We start from the raw sequence: 21,696 nt of genomic DNA on the forward strand, positions 1-21,696 counted from the left end.
TACAAATTAGGAATCCTTACTGACTTCCAGAAAATGGCCTCAGTGGGTATAAGCTTAAAATTCCAGGATGGGATTTTTTCTGGGTAGGTAGACTCATAAAAAATGTCTCAGACCTCTCAAATTTTTAATATGCAATTTAGGCACCTAATTCATATTAATTTCATGCACTGTTATGACGTGTTTCTGTTCCAGAAGCTAGACGGAAATTGTCACTTTCCCTTTGCTTTTCTTACTTGTCAGAATATTCTCTTCTCCAATCTTTTGGGCAACTACAGATGTCCTGAACTTTTCTAAATATGACTTGGCACTCTGCTATGCCAGTCAGGGCATCATATTTGGTTCTTTTAACTTCCCTAGTCCCAGCTCAAGTGACAAAGCATATCTGTCTAAGAATGTATACTGTATATACAAATATGAAGGATTTACTGCCATTTTTCTATCTCTTTAAATAAGGGAATAGTATTCTGAGATGTTAATTCGAATGTTAATATAAGCGTTGTGAAATAAGTCTCTTTGATAAAGTTCTTTTTTTAAAAACTAGAAAATAATTTGCCTGCATACACTCTTTTTTATTAAGTATAAAGCATTTAAAAAAAAACCAAAAAACCAACCCCAAAAGATACTTCATGCCTTCCACTAATCTCTGCCATGACTGAATAGAAGGCAACTGTATGAGAGATTTCTGCATGACAGATGGTGCTGGGCATACCTCTTGGCATATACCTCTCAGCTTCTGTCCACTGTAAGAGACCTCAACATAGAAGAGCTTGTAGTCTATTCATTTGTGTAGGTCTCTTTGATGGTGCTGGAGCGCTGCAAGTTTTGCTTGTTCATACCCTAAGCCTTCATGAAAAAACACATTATGTGCATTGGATTAGCAACTCCTCTATGCCATACGCACCCAGAAAGCCTTGAAGTCTATGCGACTAATCCCAAAGACCTCCTTCAAGTCAAACACAGTCATCTACAATAACACTTACAACAAATACCTCCCAATTATTTGAAAACTACTGTGGAAGACACTCTGGATGGGAAGTATTGCATTTTTAGGTCTGCTTGCTGGCTTTCTATCTCAGATATGCACTAAAGAAAAAGCTCAGACACAAAACACTGCCTGACTGAAAGCATCTGTTTGATGCTGGATTCTACTGGAACTGAGTTTCCTTTAACTATAAAATGACATCCCTCCTAATTTTCTTATCTTGTTTATAATTTGAACTCATTCATTCAGGAAGACATCGACTCTGATAATCATAAATGCAAATGGACGACTCCTGCAACTTACCACTAACAGCAAAACCAAAGCAAACTGCCCAGAAAAAGCAATGATACCAATCTTCTGGTGCACTGAGTAATACATACACTGTAAACTACAGATTACCATGCTTGTGCAATGAATTTAAGATCTATTTGAAAGACTGCCAAAAGCAGTTGGTGATCCCAGTAACATCCATTGATTTCAACAAAAGTGTAATCAGGACAAAACGAAGCACATCTAAGCAAGTGTATGCTATCTACCAGGAGCATGACTAGATCAAGACTGGAAATGATGCACTGAACTTTTGTTCTAATCCAAAGAAAAAAAGTGTAATTTGTTCCTGTTTTGCACTTTCATAAGTAAACATGAAGTAGAGATACAGTCAAACAACACAAACACTAAACACAACAGTTTCCAAGAATTCCCCTTAAAATGTAGCTATACATTTTTACCAATGCAAACAATACCTTATCACCAAACTTACTGATTTAAGTGGGGTTCCATCAAAAAGAACACCTAAACCTCAGCTAGCAGAGTAAAATTTACAGTAAAATTGAGGAGTATCAAATTTTGGATCCTATACGAGGCTATGGATTTATCTTTAAAGATACTCAAGGGACTGACTGAAGTCACCTTATTATTGAACACCAGGTTTTGTAATTATAGATAGGAGATTTGTTCCAGGCTGTGAAGTTCATTTTCAGAACAATGGCTTCTCAAATCAATCCTGTGGTTTACAACACATTAGTACACTTGACTTTTAGTAACTGAAGTTCACAATGTTTTTATTGAAGGCATTCACTGCCAACTAATGGTGGGGAAGACAAAATAACATGCATTTGAAAAAGTAATCAAATTTACTATACTTCAAATATATCTGAAATTGACTTAAGGGAAGGCACAAATACCTTAACACTTGTGATATTCTGTTTCCCACTTTCTCAAAAAGGACGGAAAGGCATAAATTGCTTTATGATTTGTTCATAAAACTTTTCATATCAAATACAATTATGACAGATTTCAATAGCTGAGCTGAGTACAAGCCAAGTTCTATTTAGTCGTATTTATGGAATCCTTCTGTATTTAAGGGCAAGGCAAAGAACTGGGGAAGTCTAAGAACTGGGCCTTAAATTTATTCAAAATATTAATACTCCTGGAATTCTAAACAACCAAGTAATCTGATTGAAACTATGGGGTCATTTATAATAAAGTCTGATGGTTTTCAAGATCTTGGCCATGATTACACTTCTATCAGTGCCAGCGATGTGTAATTCAACTGGAGGCAGTGTAAAATGAGTAGGCGAGACCACAATTGTGCCTTTTGAGTCCCGTATCAAACTCTTCACAGCTTTTATTTAAAAGAAAAGTTTTTTCCCCTTGATTCGCATTACACTTTTCTTCCTAGAAATCCTGGCAGAAAAATGGTCTCTCTTTTTCTTTCTCTCTCTTTTACTCTTTTTCCTCAGAGGTACATAGAAATTACACAGCATTTTGAGAAGCTGCCAAGGACAGTTCAGCTTTAAGTGTCATAACAGGCATCACATTTCACATGTTTCTTAGCCAGCCTTGATGTAATGCAGGAAAGATCAGATGATCCTTGGCATGCGCGAGAGGAGGACAGACCAATCTACCAGGTCAAAACTACAGCAGGAAGAAGCTGGTGTGAAAGCAAGGAGTTTACTTCCCTGGAAATATTCCAGCCTTGAAACTCATGGAAAGCCCCTCAGAAAGAGCTTCAAAGATTAGAAAACTAGGCAGGGAGCTGAATACTTGCATCTCTTGCACCTCCTGAATCTCTCTGTGGGCATTTACTGCCAAATTTGCACTGACCAGGTTACTACACATCAGACCATCTCCTCATTCCTGCCTCCCACCTTCACGTGTACAGGCTCTATAGTAAAACAAGCAGCTCCAGGAAGGGGTAAGCCTGTAAAAGAGGGCAAGTCTATTAAAGGCCAGGCTATTGGGGAACCAAGCAGGGGCTGCAGAGAACCATGGCCAGTAACAAAAGGGAAACAGGGAAATGTCTATGACCTCTGCTACAATTCAGAGCACCTTCAACCTCCATGACACTGTGTTACTGACAGCCAAAGGTGAGCGTCTGAAGGAATCCTGATTAAAATAAAATACAAACCAGCTGAGCCCAGTTTTATATCTCATCACCACTAGGAGTGCTGATCTGGATGCCTTACCCCATCACTTCCTTCATGCTTGTCAGACACGGCTCCATCATCAGGCTGTACCTGCTGTAAAAGTGGCTGAATGCCACTTTTTATGAACAGCATCAGTTTGCATTGGTGTGTGTAGGAGACTTCGTTGTTGTTTCAGGAAGTGGCAATTACTGCTGTCATGGAAACAACAACAGCAATTTTGCAGAAAATTTGGAGGGTGAGTAAACAAATTAAGAAAGGACATTTTTACACTTTGGTCCATAAGAACCTAAGCCAAAGACCACCGAAGACAGCAAAAAACCCTGGTACAAAACCTCTGCTAGTGCAGCTACGCTATTTCCAGATCTCAGCTAAAATCTGTTAGTTTACACTGAGCTACAGCCTACAGAGTGGCGCAGGGGACTAGTTTGGAGAACACTGTGTTGTTATCTGTGATATAGGCAAGCTATGGGCACTGTTCTGAGACAGATACAGATGGACTCTGAAAGAGCATTTGTACCATCACAGTGGTAGTCAGCTGACAACAATAGTTTTTTCTAGGAAGCTTTATGAGAATTCAGGAGAAAATAGGACTGTCCCTACATTGGTCTATTTGCAACACAAGTCCGGCAGCTTTTTTAGCATCTCCTCCCACTACTCATCTTAATTATTCATGTATCCAGCCTCATTTTACTGCATCTCAGACTCCTATGAAGGCTTTTGCACTCTTTTCAACTCTCAAAATTCTAATAACAATTTTCAGGAACAATAAGTTTTTAGTCTGCTTACAAGGATCTTCCTACATGGAATAAGATTTTAAAAGTCCTGCAAATCTTTATTTAAATACAGTGTCGAGCCACCCAAAATGAGTTCAGAGGTAGCCTGTTTCTGTTGTGACTTACTTCTTTGCACAAAAGTTGAGAAAGGAAGGGCAAGTTCTCGCTGCACCAGCTACAGCAGCAGAGAGGCTCCGGGGCACTATGAAGGGAGGGAGGGAAGGAAGGAAATGAGGAAGGGGAAGCACCATTTTTTAGGACAGGAAGAGGACAGTAACCTCTCATCTCCTTTAGCAGAGAAACACAGGTCTAGATGGAACATCCTAAGTTAATGCATCCGAGCACCCTGCTAAGGCATTCCTGCTAACAGCAAAATTATTCTATTGATTGCCACTATATACCCATTTGTTCCTGGGACAGGACCAGGAAGACGTTGCTTGTTGATAATAAAGGTAGATAAAGGAAGATGTTTATTTCATTTTTATTTAAGCAACCCTTTTACCTAATTAAATCCAGTTCTTATACTTGCCTTCCTCTCTCCCCAAAAATCTTAAGACAAAACCAAAATAGTCAAGACCTTTGTTTCACTTTTACTTTATTAAAAAGGTTGTTTTTTAAAAAAAATTAGAATTTTCTTCAAATGTCAGGGAAAGTTAAAAATAGGAAGGTACCAGAAAAACCTTTTATAGTGCAGTCATAACAGTACCACATCATTGTTGAGCACCACAATTAAAATGATACATTATGACAGTGATGTGATACATCTCTGCATTTGGTCTTTCAGGATGCAGCAAAAAATTAGCACAATTTTTGTTCTGTCTGCCAACCATTTTTTTTTTCAAATGGGTTACTCATATACTTTGAGCTGGTAAAGTATTCTTTCCTTTAGATGCTGTGATACGGGTATGTTTTAAACATGTTTTTCAGGTGTTAAAGCAACATTATTTTATAGCCACCAAACTTGCTAAGACAAGAAGAGGAATACTAAGATGAACTCTGGGAAATGTAATACTTTTAGCTGGACTCAGGAGCCACAGTTTATTTGGAAGACTGCAGCCAGGATAGTTATGTTGCCTTTTGTGAATTAGATAAGAGTTGCAGGTGTGAAATTACTTTTGATATTTAGATAATTAAATTAATTTAAGAGACAAATTCATGCTGACATTTATGAGGGTGGATGCTACTATAGTTCAGATTGAAAATGAAATGTGAAAACCCTTTAAAGCTGAGGCCATTTAAAGAGGCATTTGTGAATTATACAAATACTGTTTTTTCTTTATGGTAAAGGCTTCTCACAAGAGAACTGTTTTCTTCAAAAACCAATCTTGTTCTATAATGCATAAATTATTATAAGTGTCTGTGCTACACTAAAATATAAGTAAGTCAATCTTAATTTATGACCAGCCTTATTAAGATATTCATGAATATTTTGTTCCTTTATACTATGTGAATTAAGATCAAGGAAAATTGCAAAGTGAAATGAATTCTCAGATGCATCTATTAAGTAGATAAAAGGCAAAAAATTCACCATTGCAACAAAACTTGAATATGCAGTGAATCACACCAGTGAATATGAATCTAAGTTTAAGCACTCATAGGTATTTGCAGTACTGGGTTAAAATTCCATGAGAACTCCAGTGGCCAGCCCACTTAAGACCCACACTCATGAAGCTCCCCTCCAAACTGACTAGGCCATGGAATCATCTGTTTGTTATATGAATGTTATGTACTCCGAGATGTTTCATTGACATTTCTTTGCAGAGAGGACTTTCAGAAACTGCAGATTTTTTTTCATAGGTGTTTCTGCCTATACAGATGACACAAACTCGCATACATCAAGATCAAGGTGTCTAAGTCAGCAGTATTGCATCAGTGGAAATACTGGTGTAGGGAGGAACAACCTCAGAAGGTAAGAGTCTCATTGCTGTTTGAGCAACATAACTATTTTTTATGACTCTAAGGACTGGGAAATTTGGATTATTTATTTATCCAGGATCAATAAATCAACACTACAATTGGTAGCTCAACAACAAGAGTGATATTGAAACTAGAAGACAATTCACAGAAGAGCATGCTACCAATGTGATAAAAGTGTTGCATGAATTAACACTGAGAAGAACCACAGAATATAATAATGACATAACTCAGAAAAAAAGTCAAGGGAACAGGGGGAAAAAAATGAAAAGACCACAACTATCTACCCTAAGTGGGGCAGGGGGGCGAGGGGGCACGACTCATTAGCCAGGACAGAGTAAGCTATTTCACATCGTTACATCATAGACTCATAAAATGTGTTGGGTTGGAAGGGACCTTTAAAGGCCATCTAGTCCAACCCCCCTGCAATGAGTAGGGACATCTTCAGCTAAATCAGGTTGCTCAAGTCTAACCTGACCTTGAATGTTTCCAGGGATGGGGAATCTACCACATCTCTGGGCAACATGTTCCAGTGTTTCACCACCCTTGTCATAAAAAATTTCTTCATCTGTTCCTGTCTTTCTTATAAGCGCCCTTTAAGTATTGGAAGGCCACAACAAAGTCTTCCTGGAACCTTCCCTTCTCCAGGCTGAATAACCCCAACTCTCTCAGTCTTTCTTCATAGCAGAGGTACTCCAGCCCTTTGATCATTTTTGTGGCCTTCTAGCGGACTTTCTAGCAGGGCCCGTTGCAACAGGACAAGGGGTAACTGCCTTAAACCAAAAGAGGGTAGATTCAGACTATATATAAGGAAGAGGGGGGGACCTTATAGCAGCCTTTCTGTTCCTAAAGGAGGCCTACAGGAAGGATGGGGAGCGACTCTTTATGAGGAAGTGTAGCAATAGGACGAGGGATAATGGTTTTAAACTGAAAGAGGAGAAACTTAGATCAGGTATTAGGAAGAAATTCTTTACTATGAGGATGATGAGACACTGGAACAGGTTGCCCAGAGAAGTTGTGGATGCCCCATCCCTGCAGGTGTTCAAGGTCAGGCTGGATGGGGCTTTGAGCAACTTGGTCTAGTGAAGGGTGTCCCTGCCCGTGGCAGGGGGTTTGGAACTAGGTGATCTTTAAGGTCCCTTCCAACATAAACTATTCTATAATTCTACAACTTGCAATATAATTTCCTAGGAACGTAAGCGAGGTCGACCAATCTGGTCCCATGAATTTGTATTGGTTGAGATTTTTCAATAGAACCCTGATTTGATCCTCTTGCTCTAGCCGTAGTTCCTCTCTTGTTTCACCCTGTCTCCAGGCACAAAGGCATGGGAGATGCTGCTAAAGACAGAGGCAAAGAAAGACTCGAGTGCCTCAGTCTTACTTGTATCTGCTGCCACTAATACAGCCAGCACATTTAGCCATGAGCTTACATTTTCCTCATTTGTTCTTTTACTCTAATGTAGTGATACGCGTGCTTTTGATGTTTATTGTCAGTTTCAGCTCTAGTTGAACTTTTGCTTTCCTACTATCACCCATGCCAGCCTGGGCAAATTCTATATTCCTTCTTGGTAGTCTGCTCCTGCTTCTACCTCTTACATATGTTCTTTTTGCATTGGAGCTCAGTCACATGGTCCCTATTTGGTCAGGCCAGTCTTGTGATATGTATACTCATTTCCCCGAGTCCTAGCATGGACAACTCTTTACTCCTTAAGGACAAGATCTTCAAAGTCAGTCTGCTCTCTTGAGCTCCTTTGCCCTTCAGAGCTGCCTCCTACATGATCCCACCTACCAGCTCCCTGAATAAGCCAAAATCTGCTCTTCTGAAGTTCAGGGTCTGTTCCCTGTTCTTCACCTACCTCCCCCACTCAAGATTCTGATCATCACTGTTCCATGGTCACTAAGGACAAGGCTGCCATTGATCGCATCAACAAAGCACATCATCTCAGATCATAGTGTTCAAAGGGCTGAAGTACTCAGTCCTACAACACATGTAATAGAGATCACTCCTGTAAGGCCGAAGTCCCAGATCTCAAAACACCTGCAGAGGAAGGTTCCTTGTGCAGCAGAAAATGTGTTTGTTTTCTTTTCCTTCCTAAAAAATGTAAGAAATGGCAAAGGCTGTACTGTGTACATGTATGTATTTCATTATTTCGGGGAATTCATATCAGCTTTTACAAGATACAGTTATCAATCCCAACATGTCACATAAATACATTTATTCTTTATAGAATAGGCCACTGGGTGATTTTGAAGCTGTGCTCTTATCCACTTTCTTTTAAATGCCCAGCAATGACAACTGTACCAGTCTCCCATGAATTCAGAGGCAGCTGTTTATTTCTTTATGCTTCACTGTCTTTCTCCACCCTGTTGTCTCTTAAATTGTAAGCTCTTTGTGGCAGAAGAGCCTTTTGTTCATTGTTTTGTGGTGGGTTTTTTTGGACAGCACCCAGCACAATGAGGAGTGAGGTTCCTAAGCTTTACCATGATACTAAACAACACATGTTCATCCATTTTTTTTCTATTTTTGTATCTATATAGGTGACATTTTAGACCCTTTTTACCCAGCTCAGACAAAGTCCAGAAACTGTTCCACACACGTCTTCCCAGAGACAGTGGTTTCAGTTGCAGTGAGCAGAAGATTGTTCCAAATGCTCTTCTTCAAATATGTGTAATGTAAATACTGCCCAATATGTAATCTACAGACGTAATCAGCTCTCTGGAGAGACAGAGGCACAAAATGATGGCCAAGTTATGGGCTGCTATTGCCAGAGGGTGCAAAACAATCTTTGTTACAGTGAGTCATTTTGTTCAAAAATAACAGAAAGACAAATTGGAAAGAACGTGATATTGTTCTTCATGAGAGAGGAAGAGAGTTCTCATTGACTGCCACTGAAGAACTGGCATATTTGTACTTCAGTTTTTACAGTATGCACTTAGGCCGAGAGCAAAGGAACACCAGAACACCAGTGTTTTGTCATGCTTTGAATGACACACAGTCATGCAAGAATAAACTTCACCTTTAAAAAAAAAATTTACACACTCCCCACAAGCATAGGTGCAAATTTCACGGACAGTGAAGAAAGTAAAACCAGTCAGTCTTTAAAAGCTTCGTTTCCCCATTCTCTCTGTCTTCCTTTTCACAGGTACAGCCATTGTCCCTTCTATAATTAATTGGTAAATTGAGTTCCTTCCAAAGCTTAGCAAGTGCTACCTAAAACACCACTACCTGCTGGGGAGAAGCAACAAAATGTATACCTCTTGCCTCTGGAGATGACACTACTCAGGTCAGCAGAGAGGTGGTTCAACTACCTGACACCTGACCCATGTTTTTCAAACGGTTCATTACTGACAGTGACTCTCAGCCCAACAGCTGCCGTGTTTAAGAACAGAGTCTACAGCTATGTAGTCTATTCAAACATAATCGAAATAGCACGTGATCTCAGGAATGCTGCTGAATGACTCTATATTCTCATTTGTGTCTGTATGTCAGAACCATTTCATTGTGGTGGTATTTTGGGTGGAACCACTTTCTATTACAGCAGTGACTATCTATTCTGAGCAAGATTTTAATAAATTAGTCTCTCCTTTCAGCTATGTGAATAAATTTCCAACTCTTGTAAGCAACTGCAAAACTACATACTGACCTTTCTTGAAGCCTGACTTGCATAATATTTTGTACTTTGTGTGTATTTTTCTTGAGAGTATCTCTTGTGCTCTGAAACCTGGGTTTATGCCACATGAATCTGTTAAGATTTCAGCTACTTAGGTTGGTATTAAACGTGTTTGTAATAAACTCCTGAGCCAAATTCATCACATTTACCTTACACCATGCAATTCTATCAAAGCTTGAAGAACCAAGGAACCGGCGTTATGTCTGAAGTACGGCTGTAAAGCTCTTGCAGCCTGCATATGCAAAACATTTAAGGTCTGCCTCTCAGAGTTTGTTTCTTTTATCATTTAATAATTTGTTCCCAAGTCTGCTAGTTTTTCTGAGATGCTCATAATAACCACTTTACTTTAGACATGACTTTATTTTAGTGCATGTGAAAAAGCAGCAGCTAGATAATTTGAGCTAATTTTTAAGTGGTGCTGCAAACAGCAAAGGATCCTTGTGCATCTTACAAGGCTGACTTTTCTTATTTGTTTTACACTGAGAAGAGAGTCCCTTACATCTCTACCACCTTGCAGTACTCCACATATTTCAGCTGAGGACTCACAAAGGGAAAGAGACTAATGAAGCAACAATTTCTACCTCACCCCATCAGTACTGGCCATACCAGGACATCTTGCGAGACAGAAGACTGTGCTGCCTTTTCCCAGCCAACATCAAGCCCCTTAGGGTGATAAAAGTCCAGTGAATCGCCAGTGGTGCCAAGTCTATTTGTAGGGGTTACCAGAGCCTTACGGTATAAAGGATGGCTTTTCCATATGAGCAGCTTTTCTGAGATACTCATGGAAATCAACACTGAGTGCAGCAAACAGTGTTGTTCCTGCAGCTACTGGTACTGCAATTATTTCCATAATACTAGCAAGTAATTTATGCTGTTTACAATAACACTGAATGCACGTTTAAAGGATAAGTGCCAAAGGTATGGAAGTAGCAATGAAGGAGGATCTAGTGCATACCATTCTAAATGAGAACATGTAACATAAAATTCCCACAGCTTCAGAAGATCCAGGTGTCCACCTAGTGTTATTCCAAAGCATTAGTTCATGGGATACTCTCCTAACAGCTCCCCAAAACTTCAATCATATTGTAAATCCACATGCTGCCTGAACACTTGAACTAGACTTAAATTAAGCCTGTCAGCCTAACCTCGGTACCAGGAAAGATCATGGAGAGGATCATCTTGAGTGAGCTCTCACAGCAAGTGCAGGGCAGCCAAGGGATCAGGGCCAGCCAGCATGGGTTCAGGAAAGGGAGGTCCTGCTCAACCAACCTGATCTCTTTCTGTGACCATGTGACCCGCCTTCTGGATGCAGGGAAGGCTGTGAACGTTGTCTGTCTGGACTTTGGTAAGGCCTTTGACACCATCCCCCACAGCATTCTCCTGGAGAAGCTGGCGAATCATGGCATAGACAAGTGTACTCTTCGCTGGGTTAAAAACTGGCTGGATGGCCATGCCCAGAGAGTTGTGATTAATGGGGTGAAATCCTCTTGGTGGCTGGTCACCAGTGGTGTCCCTCAGGACTCAGTTTTGGGGCCAGTTTTGTTTAATATCTTTATCAATGATCTGGACAAGGGGATTGAGTGCACCCTCAGTAAGTTCGCAGATGACACCAAAATAGGTGGGAGTGTTGATCTGCTTGAGGGTAGGTTGGCTCTACAGAGGGACCTGGACAGGCTGGATCAATGGGCCAAGGCCAACTGTATGAGGTTTAATAAGGCCAAGTGCCAGGTCCTGCATTTCAGTCACAACAACCCCAAGCAACGCTACAGGCTTGGGGAAGAGTGGCTGGAAAGCTGCCTGGCAGAAAAGGACCTGGGGGTGCTGGTGGACGGCCAGCTTAACATGAGCCAGCAGTGTGCCCAGGTGGCCAAGAAGGCCAACAGCATTCTGGCTTGTATCAGGAATAGCGTGGCCAGCAGAAGCAGGGAAGTGATGGTGCCTCTGTACTCAGCACTGGTGAGGCCTCACCTCGAGTGCTGTGTTCAGTTCTGGGCCCCTCTGTACAAGAGGGACATAGAAGTGCTGGATCGTGCCCAGAGGAGAGCTACCAGGCTGGTGAGGGGTCTGGAGATCAGGTCATATGAGGAGAGGCTGAGGGAGCTGGGCATGTTTAGCTTGGAGAAGAGGAGGCTGAGGGGAGACCTCATTGCCCTCTACAACTACCTGAAAGGAGGTTGGAGAGAGGTGGGTGTTGGCCTCTTCTCCCAGATGAATAATGACAGGACCAGAGGAAATGGTCTGAAGTTGCGGCAGGGGAGGTTTAGGTTAGATATTAGGAAGAATTACTTTACTGAAAGAGTGGTCAGACACTGGAACAGCCTGCCCAGGGAGGTGGTTGAGTCACCATCCCTAGAGGTGTTTAAGAAACATCTAGATGTGGCACTTCAGGGCATGCTCTAGTGGCAGAGATTGTAGGTTGTTTGGTTGGACTCGATGATCTTAAGGGTCCTTTCCAACCATGAAGATTCTATGATTCTGTAAACAGATTCAAGAAAGTGCTGCAACCCTGCTCTCAGTGAAAAAGTGATCAATACTATTGTGTCAAAAGAGCAAGGCAGATATAATTCCAGCTAGAAATAAATTATTAGGAAGTGAGAAACAAATTTCATGCGAAACAACAGTACAGGAGTGGAATGTTTCTTTTGTCAGACAAGAAACAAATGCTTCAAGGCACGAAGGAATCACAAAAGATTAACTACTTCGCTGATACTGTCTACTTGAAGTAGGCACTTCAACCAATCAGCAGTACTTATTATGACATCTACCAAGAAAAATTTAATACCATCTTTCAGACTTATTAATTTTCACAAATCATACATTTACTGAAGCATTCTTTTCTTACCCATCATAGTAATGGAAATGCAATAGTTTTTTGGATGTTTCTCCTGTTTAATGCCCATCATGTCCATATGAGTGGAGGAATCTAATAAAAGGAACTGGATGCTACAAATGTAATTACTAAAGGGTCAGAGATTCAAGGCACAGAGGGCCAGACAAGCTGAACTACTCACGATACCTGTTTGTCTACAATGTAAATACAATACCTTTGTCAGCTAGCTATCCGGTTGCCTATGTGCATATTGAAATAGAAGAATTTTGTTCAGATTGTATTTCAAAGCCCTTTTGAAAGTACTCCTTTAATCCAGGTGGTAAGTAATGCTCCTCCTATGTCAGGGGTTTTAGAAGGATCTAGTTTTATGAGAGGACTAGGTATCGCAGAACTGCTGACCACCAGAGTACTTGTATGCAGACATTTGGATAAACACAATACAACTGAATAATTAATCCAAACTCTTGCAGATGACAGAGGCCTAGGACTCAAAGACATCAGAAAGATGTTGTGATCTTGCTCAAAATACTCAAGAACAACTGGACGGATCCAGCAAACAGTGATCAGGTGGCTGTCAGCCCTTGAAACTAGTCCTGCTATGTGTTTCTTAGGAGCAAAGAGAAGACAGCTTCCAGATTTGCCTTGACAAAAAAAGAGAAATGTCATAGTAATATATCTACTAGAACCATACATGGTTTTGGATCTCATCTGAAAGAACAGGGTGCAGAGCTCTTGGGAAATAATGTTATAGTCAAACAAGACAGGTTTATTTCGACCATGTTAAGTGTTGCTTTAATGTCCTATTTTTCTGTTTTTGCTCTGAGAACTGCCCTCCTCCTACCATAGTAGGCTCAATTTTTGTAGATCATGATTAAAAAAACAGAACGAAGAAACTTCAGGAAAAGGAGCAGCAAAGAATGCAAGTCATGCTAAAACCAGCCTTAGGCCAGGTTGGTATTATTGCTGGCGTAAGTCTGAGCCAAAGAACAAACGCTGCTAATAGTAATTTGCAGAGTTTGTGGAAAGCATCTGGTCATTGGCAAACCAAAACAGTGCAAAAACCTAGAATTGATGTGGTAATCCATGCATGCTGGAGCATAGCAATAAAATGTGCTGACAGGTACAACAGAGACTTACAAAAGTGTTTGTTTTAAGAACACAGTTGCAGATCACAACGTGATAGATGAATACTTTTTTGCATAGCTTCATCAATAAACTGCATTTTATCAAATGCTTGACCAAAAAGACCGTTAAAAAGATATTACAAGCATACGCATGACAAAGATATCTGTAATACTTCAATAATACTTAAAGCAGTTCCTCTGCTTTAAGCTAGCCAAAGATCACTGTGAGGAAGCCTAAATCCTCAAATTATCCATGGAGAAGAGATGCGCTCCTATTATTTTGCTCTCAGTAGGTACAAACAAATCAGTCATTTCTGAAGACACAAACGTCCTTATACTCTAACCGGGGGAGCACAGCAATGAAATCCTGCACAACATGCCAGAAAACGTGGGAATAGTGGGAAAACCAAACCAAAGTTTGATAAGATAGTACCCTCCCTTGGAATCAATACATGCAAATCAGTGACCAGTCTCTGCAGAATTCATGTTTACAACATGCATCAGCAGTGCAAGGGAAAAATGAAAACACTGTAGCTTTGGCAAATGGGTGAATTTATCAGCAGACCTCTTCAGGGCTTGGGCAAGTCTGGAATTTTCACAGGTCTGCCTCAGAATTTACAGGAATTCACATGGCATCTATATGTCCCTAGAAGTGCAGCAATTGATATTAGTGAAAGCCATTAGCAATTCTTCTGCTCCAAAAAGCTGCTATTTTACTCCTGACAGCTCCTACTGTGCAAAAGCTACCTATACCAGCTCTATGCAAAAGTAAAGCTGGATTTGGGAGATTTCTGCCATATTGGCTCATGGTATCAGTTCCAGACAACTGACTGGCTGGGTAGCCCCAAATGACCTAGAACATAGAGCTGTGTCAGCTATAAACTTACACTGTTCAAAAGACCAGTGAAGTAGAGGGTGCTAAAGATCATTTTGAAATGGATTGGTGGGAACAGAATTGGTAGGTTGTCTCAAGTTTACACTTAATTCCTTATAATTAACTTACAGTACATCTAGTGGCCTTTATCCAAGAAGAAACATACTGCATCTATTTATAAAATCTGGGTATGTGTTATATTTCATAGACTGTGTTAGAAACTTTAATTACTAAAGAAGCATGGCTTAAGCATCACAACTTGTGTTTGTCAGCTAGGGGGAGGGTAATGTCATTAAAAATACACATCAATGCTGCTATGTGCCAGGTTACCAAAGGCTATTGAACCCTGGACACAGAGATATACTTTCAGATACTATCATTAGAATTTATGCTTCAGATTTTACCAGTTGCTAATGTTTACTTACTGGGGTTGCATTCAGCCCTGCATTTTCTAGAAGACGATGTTTCTATCTTTGCAGCTTGCAATCTGAAAGCTATTCTACTTGAAAGCAAGCATATACAACACACTTCTCCACACACAATTACTTTAAGGATTTGACAGATTATGAATCATTTGATTAGGGTTTTTTTATATATTGTATTTGATTATCTGTGCTGCTCCAGTACAAAGGATACTGCCTTAACATCTTCCTTGTTCTCATTTTGCAATGCTTTACCACCAGGAGGAGCTGTAAGGTGCCTTGTAACGAGGTAGAAAACTATCGGAAAATTTATCTTTGAACACACAAGTAGCAAGCCTTTGCTCCAGAGTCAGACACGACTGGAAACAAGTATTTCAGCCAACTGCTTACAGCAAAATCAAAGGCTATGCTAGACTCTTGTCTCCTAAAATTACCCAATGCAATTTCAATTCTTTAAAAAAAAAAAACAACACTTTTGAGGTTACTAATAAAAAGAGATAGCTATTATTCCTAGCTTCCACTTCTTCTCCTAAATGCAGGATGAATGGAACCAACTGCTAGCACCAGGATTCATGCATTGTCACATGCGTGTGAGTGTGCAAAAGTCCCTTCTGTACAGGAGGGATGGGGTTTTTTTTTCAAGTAGGCAAGTCTACCACAAACTGAAGCCTATACTAAACTGGCTGAGTTGTCTCCAGAGAAGAAGGAAAAATGGATTAGCATATATCACATTCTAATGTCTTGTAAAAATTTAGTGTACACATAATTTTTAAATCCCAGAGGAGAAGTTAGTCAAGAATTTTTTTTTAAATATATGGAATTTTATGTTATTTCCTGCTCAATTTTACAGCAGCTTTACTATTTAGTTATAGAGATGTAAAACACCAAGAGCATACTGTGAACACGCTATTCAAAGCCATAGTCATAACAAATATTTTACAAGCCAACCATACTTTGAAATGTTTAAACTTTTTTCCCTAACTCAGATTAATGACACATTTCTTTATGAAGCAGAAAAGCATGAGAAAATTATCATAATTTTTTCACCAATTAACAGGGAATAAGTATATAAATTAATTAATACCACTATATCCTTCTTCTTTTCATACTATTTTCTGTGTTTCAGCATCTAGCCCTCTCTATTCTGAATTAGATACTTCAGTCATTTTCTGATATTTCTTCTGTCTCAACCTTTCCTTCTCATTCTCTTTCCCCCAATGTCTATGAGCAGTAGAAATCAGTTCACTCCTCAGGTCTGTTCATCCTTTTGCTTCTCTACTGCATGCTGCTGTCTACCAGCATGACAACAGGTGCTAGTGACGGGTATGATCTGGACACCTATTTGCTAGGAATTAGATGCAAGCTTGATCTAATTCCATTGTATGCCTCTTTAGGACTGCATTTTACTTTGCAAAAGAAATCCCTATTTCCAAACCTGACATGTTGTTCAAATACATCACCCCAGGACATTCAGTCAATAATTAATTTTTATTTTAATTGCTGGAACTTTACAATTTTACTTTCAGGGATATAATAAACAGGACAACTTGGACCACTGAGATGTTTTACTAATAGCTTTCATCGCTTTTGCTGAGGCCCTCATATGAATTCGAGCTATACATAAAAACGTTGCTGTCATGAATATAACTGCATACACCACATACTCTTTCAACAAACTAACACTGCATTTTCTTTGTGTATTCCCAAAAAAATACAAAATCTACAACAGATATATTTAGGGTCTCCAAAGATAAATCAGTTCAAATCTTCTGAGAGGCATACTATGGCGCTGCATCTTCCGAATAAATAATAGTTCAATGTTAAGGCAAATAGCTGGAAAACATTCTCCACACATGAGTAAAAGCACGTTTTAGAGCTGGACAATGAAAGGGTATCTACTGTATATTGGAGGAAGTATGACATTATCCTTTCCTCAGCCAAGCATTTCCACCACAGCAAAGTGTAAAATTCTACTGACCTCTTGCAACAACACTAAATGCTTTGTCAGGCATAGTTTGCGCCTTTAAGAATGATGAAAGGCTTATGGCTCACAGTGTTTATAGCACTGGTGGGATGCACAGATTGAGTGCATATGTGCAGAAAGGAGGCATTGTGTTTTCCAGCAAATTTTACCCAGTTGTTTGAGAAACAGTCTTGCTTATTGGAACAAAACAGGTGATGTTAGACTGAAAGATGCTAACAACTTCCACCCCCAGCTATGCCAAATCCATTTCCTGCAGCTTGGGCTTCCCTTTTGAGCAGGAGTAGCCTTGCCTTGCATTTCACCTACAACTCAAGGCCATTTACTGGTGATGCTCAGATTCTTTCAATGAGAAGTAGAGTTTCCCAGGATCGCACCAGCTCATTCTGTAATCAAGCTGGAGCCCACCTTCTCACTTCATTCATAGTCATGAGATCCCCCTGATTTCATAAATGGTGATTCCATGCAACGGAAAGGAAAGTAGCAATGAAGAGTCAGTTCACTGCCAAATGGATAACTACAGGTAAATGCCTCAGTTTCCATTACAACTACTTTATGATTTAAAGGTTTTTGCCATGATTATAGCAGCCAGGGATTTGCACCAAAACCAAAATATTCTACAACATAATTAGGAAAAGGCATTTTCATAGACACATCCCTCTAAGAAAAGCATCTCCACCATGTGGATTACCCTGTCTTAGATTATTATTAACTGAATTGATGTAAAACAACTAGTGACAGAGGGGCAAGTCTGAGGTTGGGGAGGGAGGAGGGCTGAGTGCAAGAGAATAAAGACTGAGAGGGTAATTTGAGAAAAGGAAACAAGATAAAGGGAAGAAAAGGGTCCCGAGCAACCTACTCTAAATTTATCCTGCTTTGAGCAGGGCACTTGGAATAGATGATCTCCAGAGGTCCCTTCCAAACTTGACAATTCTATGACTCTTTAGAAAAACATGCCAAACAAATATATATTTATCTATATACTTACAAATTCAGGGTTTTTTTTTGTAATTTCTATCAATCTTGCATAATTAAGAGGTATTTTTAGTATATACTGGCTAAAATTGCATTTCAAAACTAAACTTGTTTTAAAGCCAAAAGAAAATGCAAAGAATTACAACGGAAAAAAATTATGTATTAGGGTAGCTTCCAAGAACATCATCAACACCAAAAAAATAATCACTAGCTCACATTTAAAGAAGGGTGACCAACATCTGGCACCTGAGCTTTGCAAGCAGTTCAAGCACAGCTCCTGGCATGGACCTACATCATACCCTTGTCAACAGGCCTGTGGCGTCCTGGAGTCTGCCCCAGGCTGTGGGATGACATGAATTAGCAGAAGCCAGTCTTCATCCTAGCTGAATGTCCTGCCCCACTTATCTCCAAACCAGCTGGGACTTACTGCTAAAATTCCTTCTTTCCCTAGCTTGCTGATATCTGTCTTCTACCTCTTAGCTCTATGAAGATTTTGATACATGGCTCTATTCATGGGAAGATCAATTATCCCTATACTAGAAGGTGATTCTTATACTTTTGGATAAATATATATATATAATATTGATATTAATATAAACAACAAGAATGGGAAAACATGATTGCAAAACAGCACTTAAATAATCATATACCAAGGCTGCTATGCTGCCAGCACACATGTATTTTATTTTGTTCAGCTGAGCAGTACCACTGAGATCGGCAAAAATAGAAAGCGTGTTACAGTTCCATACCTTACAGAACTGATGACTTAGGAAAATTAATGAGTTGGAAATTATGAGCATAAAGCACAAAGATAATCAAAAGGAAAGACTGGTGTCTTCCAACAAAAAAGAATTAACCAAGATCTAGTGGCAATTTTGATTTTTTTAATGAATATAGAAATCCTTACCTGGAAGGAAAACAAATAACAGTTGTCTTGTCTTGAGCTTGCAACCCAGGCCAAATCTGAACCAGCTATTACTGCCTGACAACTTGTTGCCATGGCCTCCAGCCAGCCCAGCTGTGGCTAATTTAATTTATCACAGGTGCAGCAGTAATCAGCCAGCAGGAGCCAGGGCAGTAGCCACAGGCATCCTGCAGAAACCAGCCACTCACTGCAGGCAGGGAGCTTGAGGAAGTCAGGGCTGAGAGGACAGCTCAAAACGCATTTGCAGCTCCCTCAAGATACAAAGTTGTCTGGTTCTCTTTTCCATCTGCTCTATGCTAATTTAATTGCCATTAAAATCATTGTTAAGAGGACAGCCTGTACATGACTTAAGTGCTGTAGAAACTGCAGAATGCAAGTAAAGCAATACTTAAATAAATGTAAGGCTCTTTAGTAAGAGATATAGGCCTGACCCTAAGCCTCTCAAGGCCTGGCTGTGTGCTTTCACCTGTAGATAATGTGTATAAGATGGGCAAAGCCCCACCTCTTTCCCTGCCATTTCCTTCATTCCTATGTTAAAATAAGAACAAGCTCTTTAAAATTGTCTCATGAAATGAAGATGGGTATGTACCCTTGGGGGAATCCTATGGACACCATCCCTCATTGGAAGATGATCCTGTCTGCAACCTTGTGTCAGCTCTTGAGAGAAACAGGACCAAAAGCATTCCCACGAACTTAGCAATTCATGTGGGTGAGCTTTATGGCAGCTCCGTAACAGCAGCTAAGTTTTAATGTCACGCTTCCGAGGTCTTTTTCTCTTGTACAAGTGCATGGGAAATTAAAAGTTGGGCAACAGTAGGAGGCACTTCAATCCTTTTGAGGTATAGATCTCTTAAATAAAATGAAAGCAAGTTACATGCCACTTTTGGATGCTGAACCTATCAGCAGGTACATAGACTTGTATGCCACCATGACTGTGGTTATAGATGCTTTTCCGCTGAAAATGTTTTAGAAGATCAGGGCCTAGAATTTATTTTGTTCATTTTTTTTTTATTTTTCCATCTGGTTAAAAATTCATGACAGTTCAGGCATATCTACCACCACTTCCTCAGAACCATTGTTTTACTAACTTTTCCTAGTATCATCGCCAGTATACCTCAGAATGGATCCAGTTCTCAATGTAAAATAAACTGAGGCTACAAAAATTACAAAATATAAGCATTTTAATACTCTGTTTTGTACCTGGAAAATAGGAAGTACCTGACATGCTGAGACCATTGCCTGATCCTTTGACCAGTGTCACAGCTATGTCTTGTCTCTCTCATTCATATTGGTGTGTTGTCTCTTGATTTACAGTCTTACAAGATGCTGCAAACCTTACTCCTTTTGACATGGAATGTCTTCTTGACTTGTGTCTGTAAAAACTTATCACTATGTGGAGCAGGCCTATGACTCGTGCTGCCACAAGACAAGCATTAGACAACAAAGAAATAAAACTTGGGCTTAACAGCCCTCCAGAAAAGATGAATACTCTGCATAGTCCCCTTGAGAAATTCAGAGCTGTTCAGTGCTAAATGCAAACTAAACCATGCATATGTATTGACCATAAGGGATGATTTAAGCATGTACCTGAATAAATCAAGGAGTAATTAAAAACCACCTAAATCCTAAGATGTAAAAAAAGTATAAGCACGGTCATCTGAAAATGCCAGCTGGAATGCCAGTCCTCATTTAAAAAAAATAAAATTCCTTAACCAGAAATTTACTACCATTCAAGACCATTGCTAAGTAATAAATATAAAATTGCCTGGATTCCAGTAAGCTGCACCACAACGCATGAGACCAAAACATTCTGACAAATATTCTTTCTGAAAAAAATCCAAAATAACTCACACTAATAATTATTATTTTTCACAGACGTTGTTTGTGATTACTTTGCCTGCCTAGTTCAATGAAAAACATTTCTACAAGAAAGCAGGAGCGATGCTATCAAGGAAGGTGAATATCCTGGTGATATCCTGGTCTAGACAAAAGCAGAGAGAGATTAAGGGTTGTGGATGTGCAATGTAGGTATCAACAAACAATCGTCAGAGCACAGTATGAAACCTGTTTACTGAAGTGACATTATTTTATAGTTTAAAGTTTGGGTTTTCGATGTAGATTAATTCTCTGAGTGTATTATCCAAGCCTTATATCAGGAACAGTGAGAAACTGCAGGAAAGCACTGTAACAGATCTAAATGAGTAACTGTCCATTAGATTTGGGGGCAGAAAAGGCGATAGTGGCATATACTAAAGATCAAAGCAACATTGATACATTTTGCTAGATTGCAAAATTGCAGATTGGATTAATGTCAACAGTCAAACTTTGTTAGGACACAATGTGATTACCTATGACCTACTAAAAGCTAATACAGAGAGAGAGGGAAAAGGGTCTGCCCTCCCTCAAATGAGAAGGACATGACTATCTTAAAAGATCCACAAGGGACGTTTTGAAATTAATTTTGTCTTTACTGAAACAGAATTGCCCTAGATGAAGAAAGGTAGATCAGAAATCCTCCCTTAGCAAAAGCATATATTAAGTACGTGCTGAAGTATTTTGGGAATATGCAGACAAAAATCATGCTGAATTATTTAGCAGTTTAATTGAGACCATCATGAAAAAAAATTCTGCCCTTGGTAAGTAAACCAGTCCTGCACAACAAGCAGCCTGCAAAGCAAATTACACACTGAGCAGCCAAAAGGCACCACTTACATCCTGCAGTCTGGATGCCCACTGGGCCAAACTGGGATTGCTTAAGTGCTGAAGTTGTAGGTAGTGCAGTCCACCACTGGTAAA

The 21,696-nt window shown here is 39.7% G+C and overlaps 1 long non-coding RNA gene across 1 annotated transcript in view; it reads right to left on the reverse strand.

The window, feature by feature from the left end:
• LOC141738308 (uncharacterized) overlaps positions 1 to 18,929 on the reverse strand; it is a 50,538-nt gene extending 31,609 nt beyond the window's left edge. The window contains exon 1 of the long non-coding RNA XR_012585367.1: positions 18,883 to 18,929. This is a non-coding gene — a long non-coding RNA (uncharacterized LOC141738308). The remainder of the gene's footprint in view (positions 1 to 18,882) is intronic.
• Positions 18,930 to 21,696: the final 2,767 nt, after the last annotated feature.

This window comes from Larus michahellis, chromosome 2, assembly GCF_964199755.1.
Source record: "Larus michahellis chromosome 2, bLarMic1.1, whole genome shotgun sequence".
NCBI classification, from domain to species: Eukaryota; Metazoa; Chordata; class Aves; order Charadriiformes; family Laridae; genus Larus; species Larus michahellis.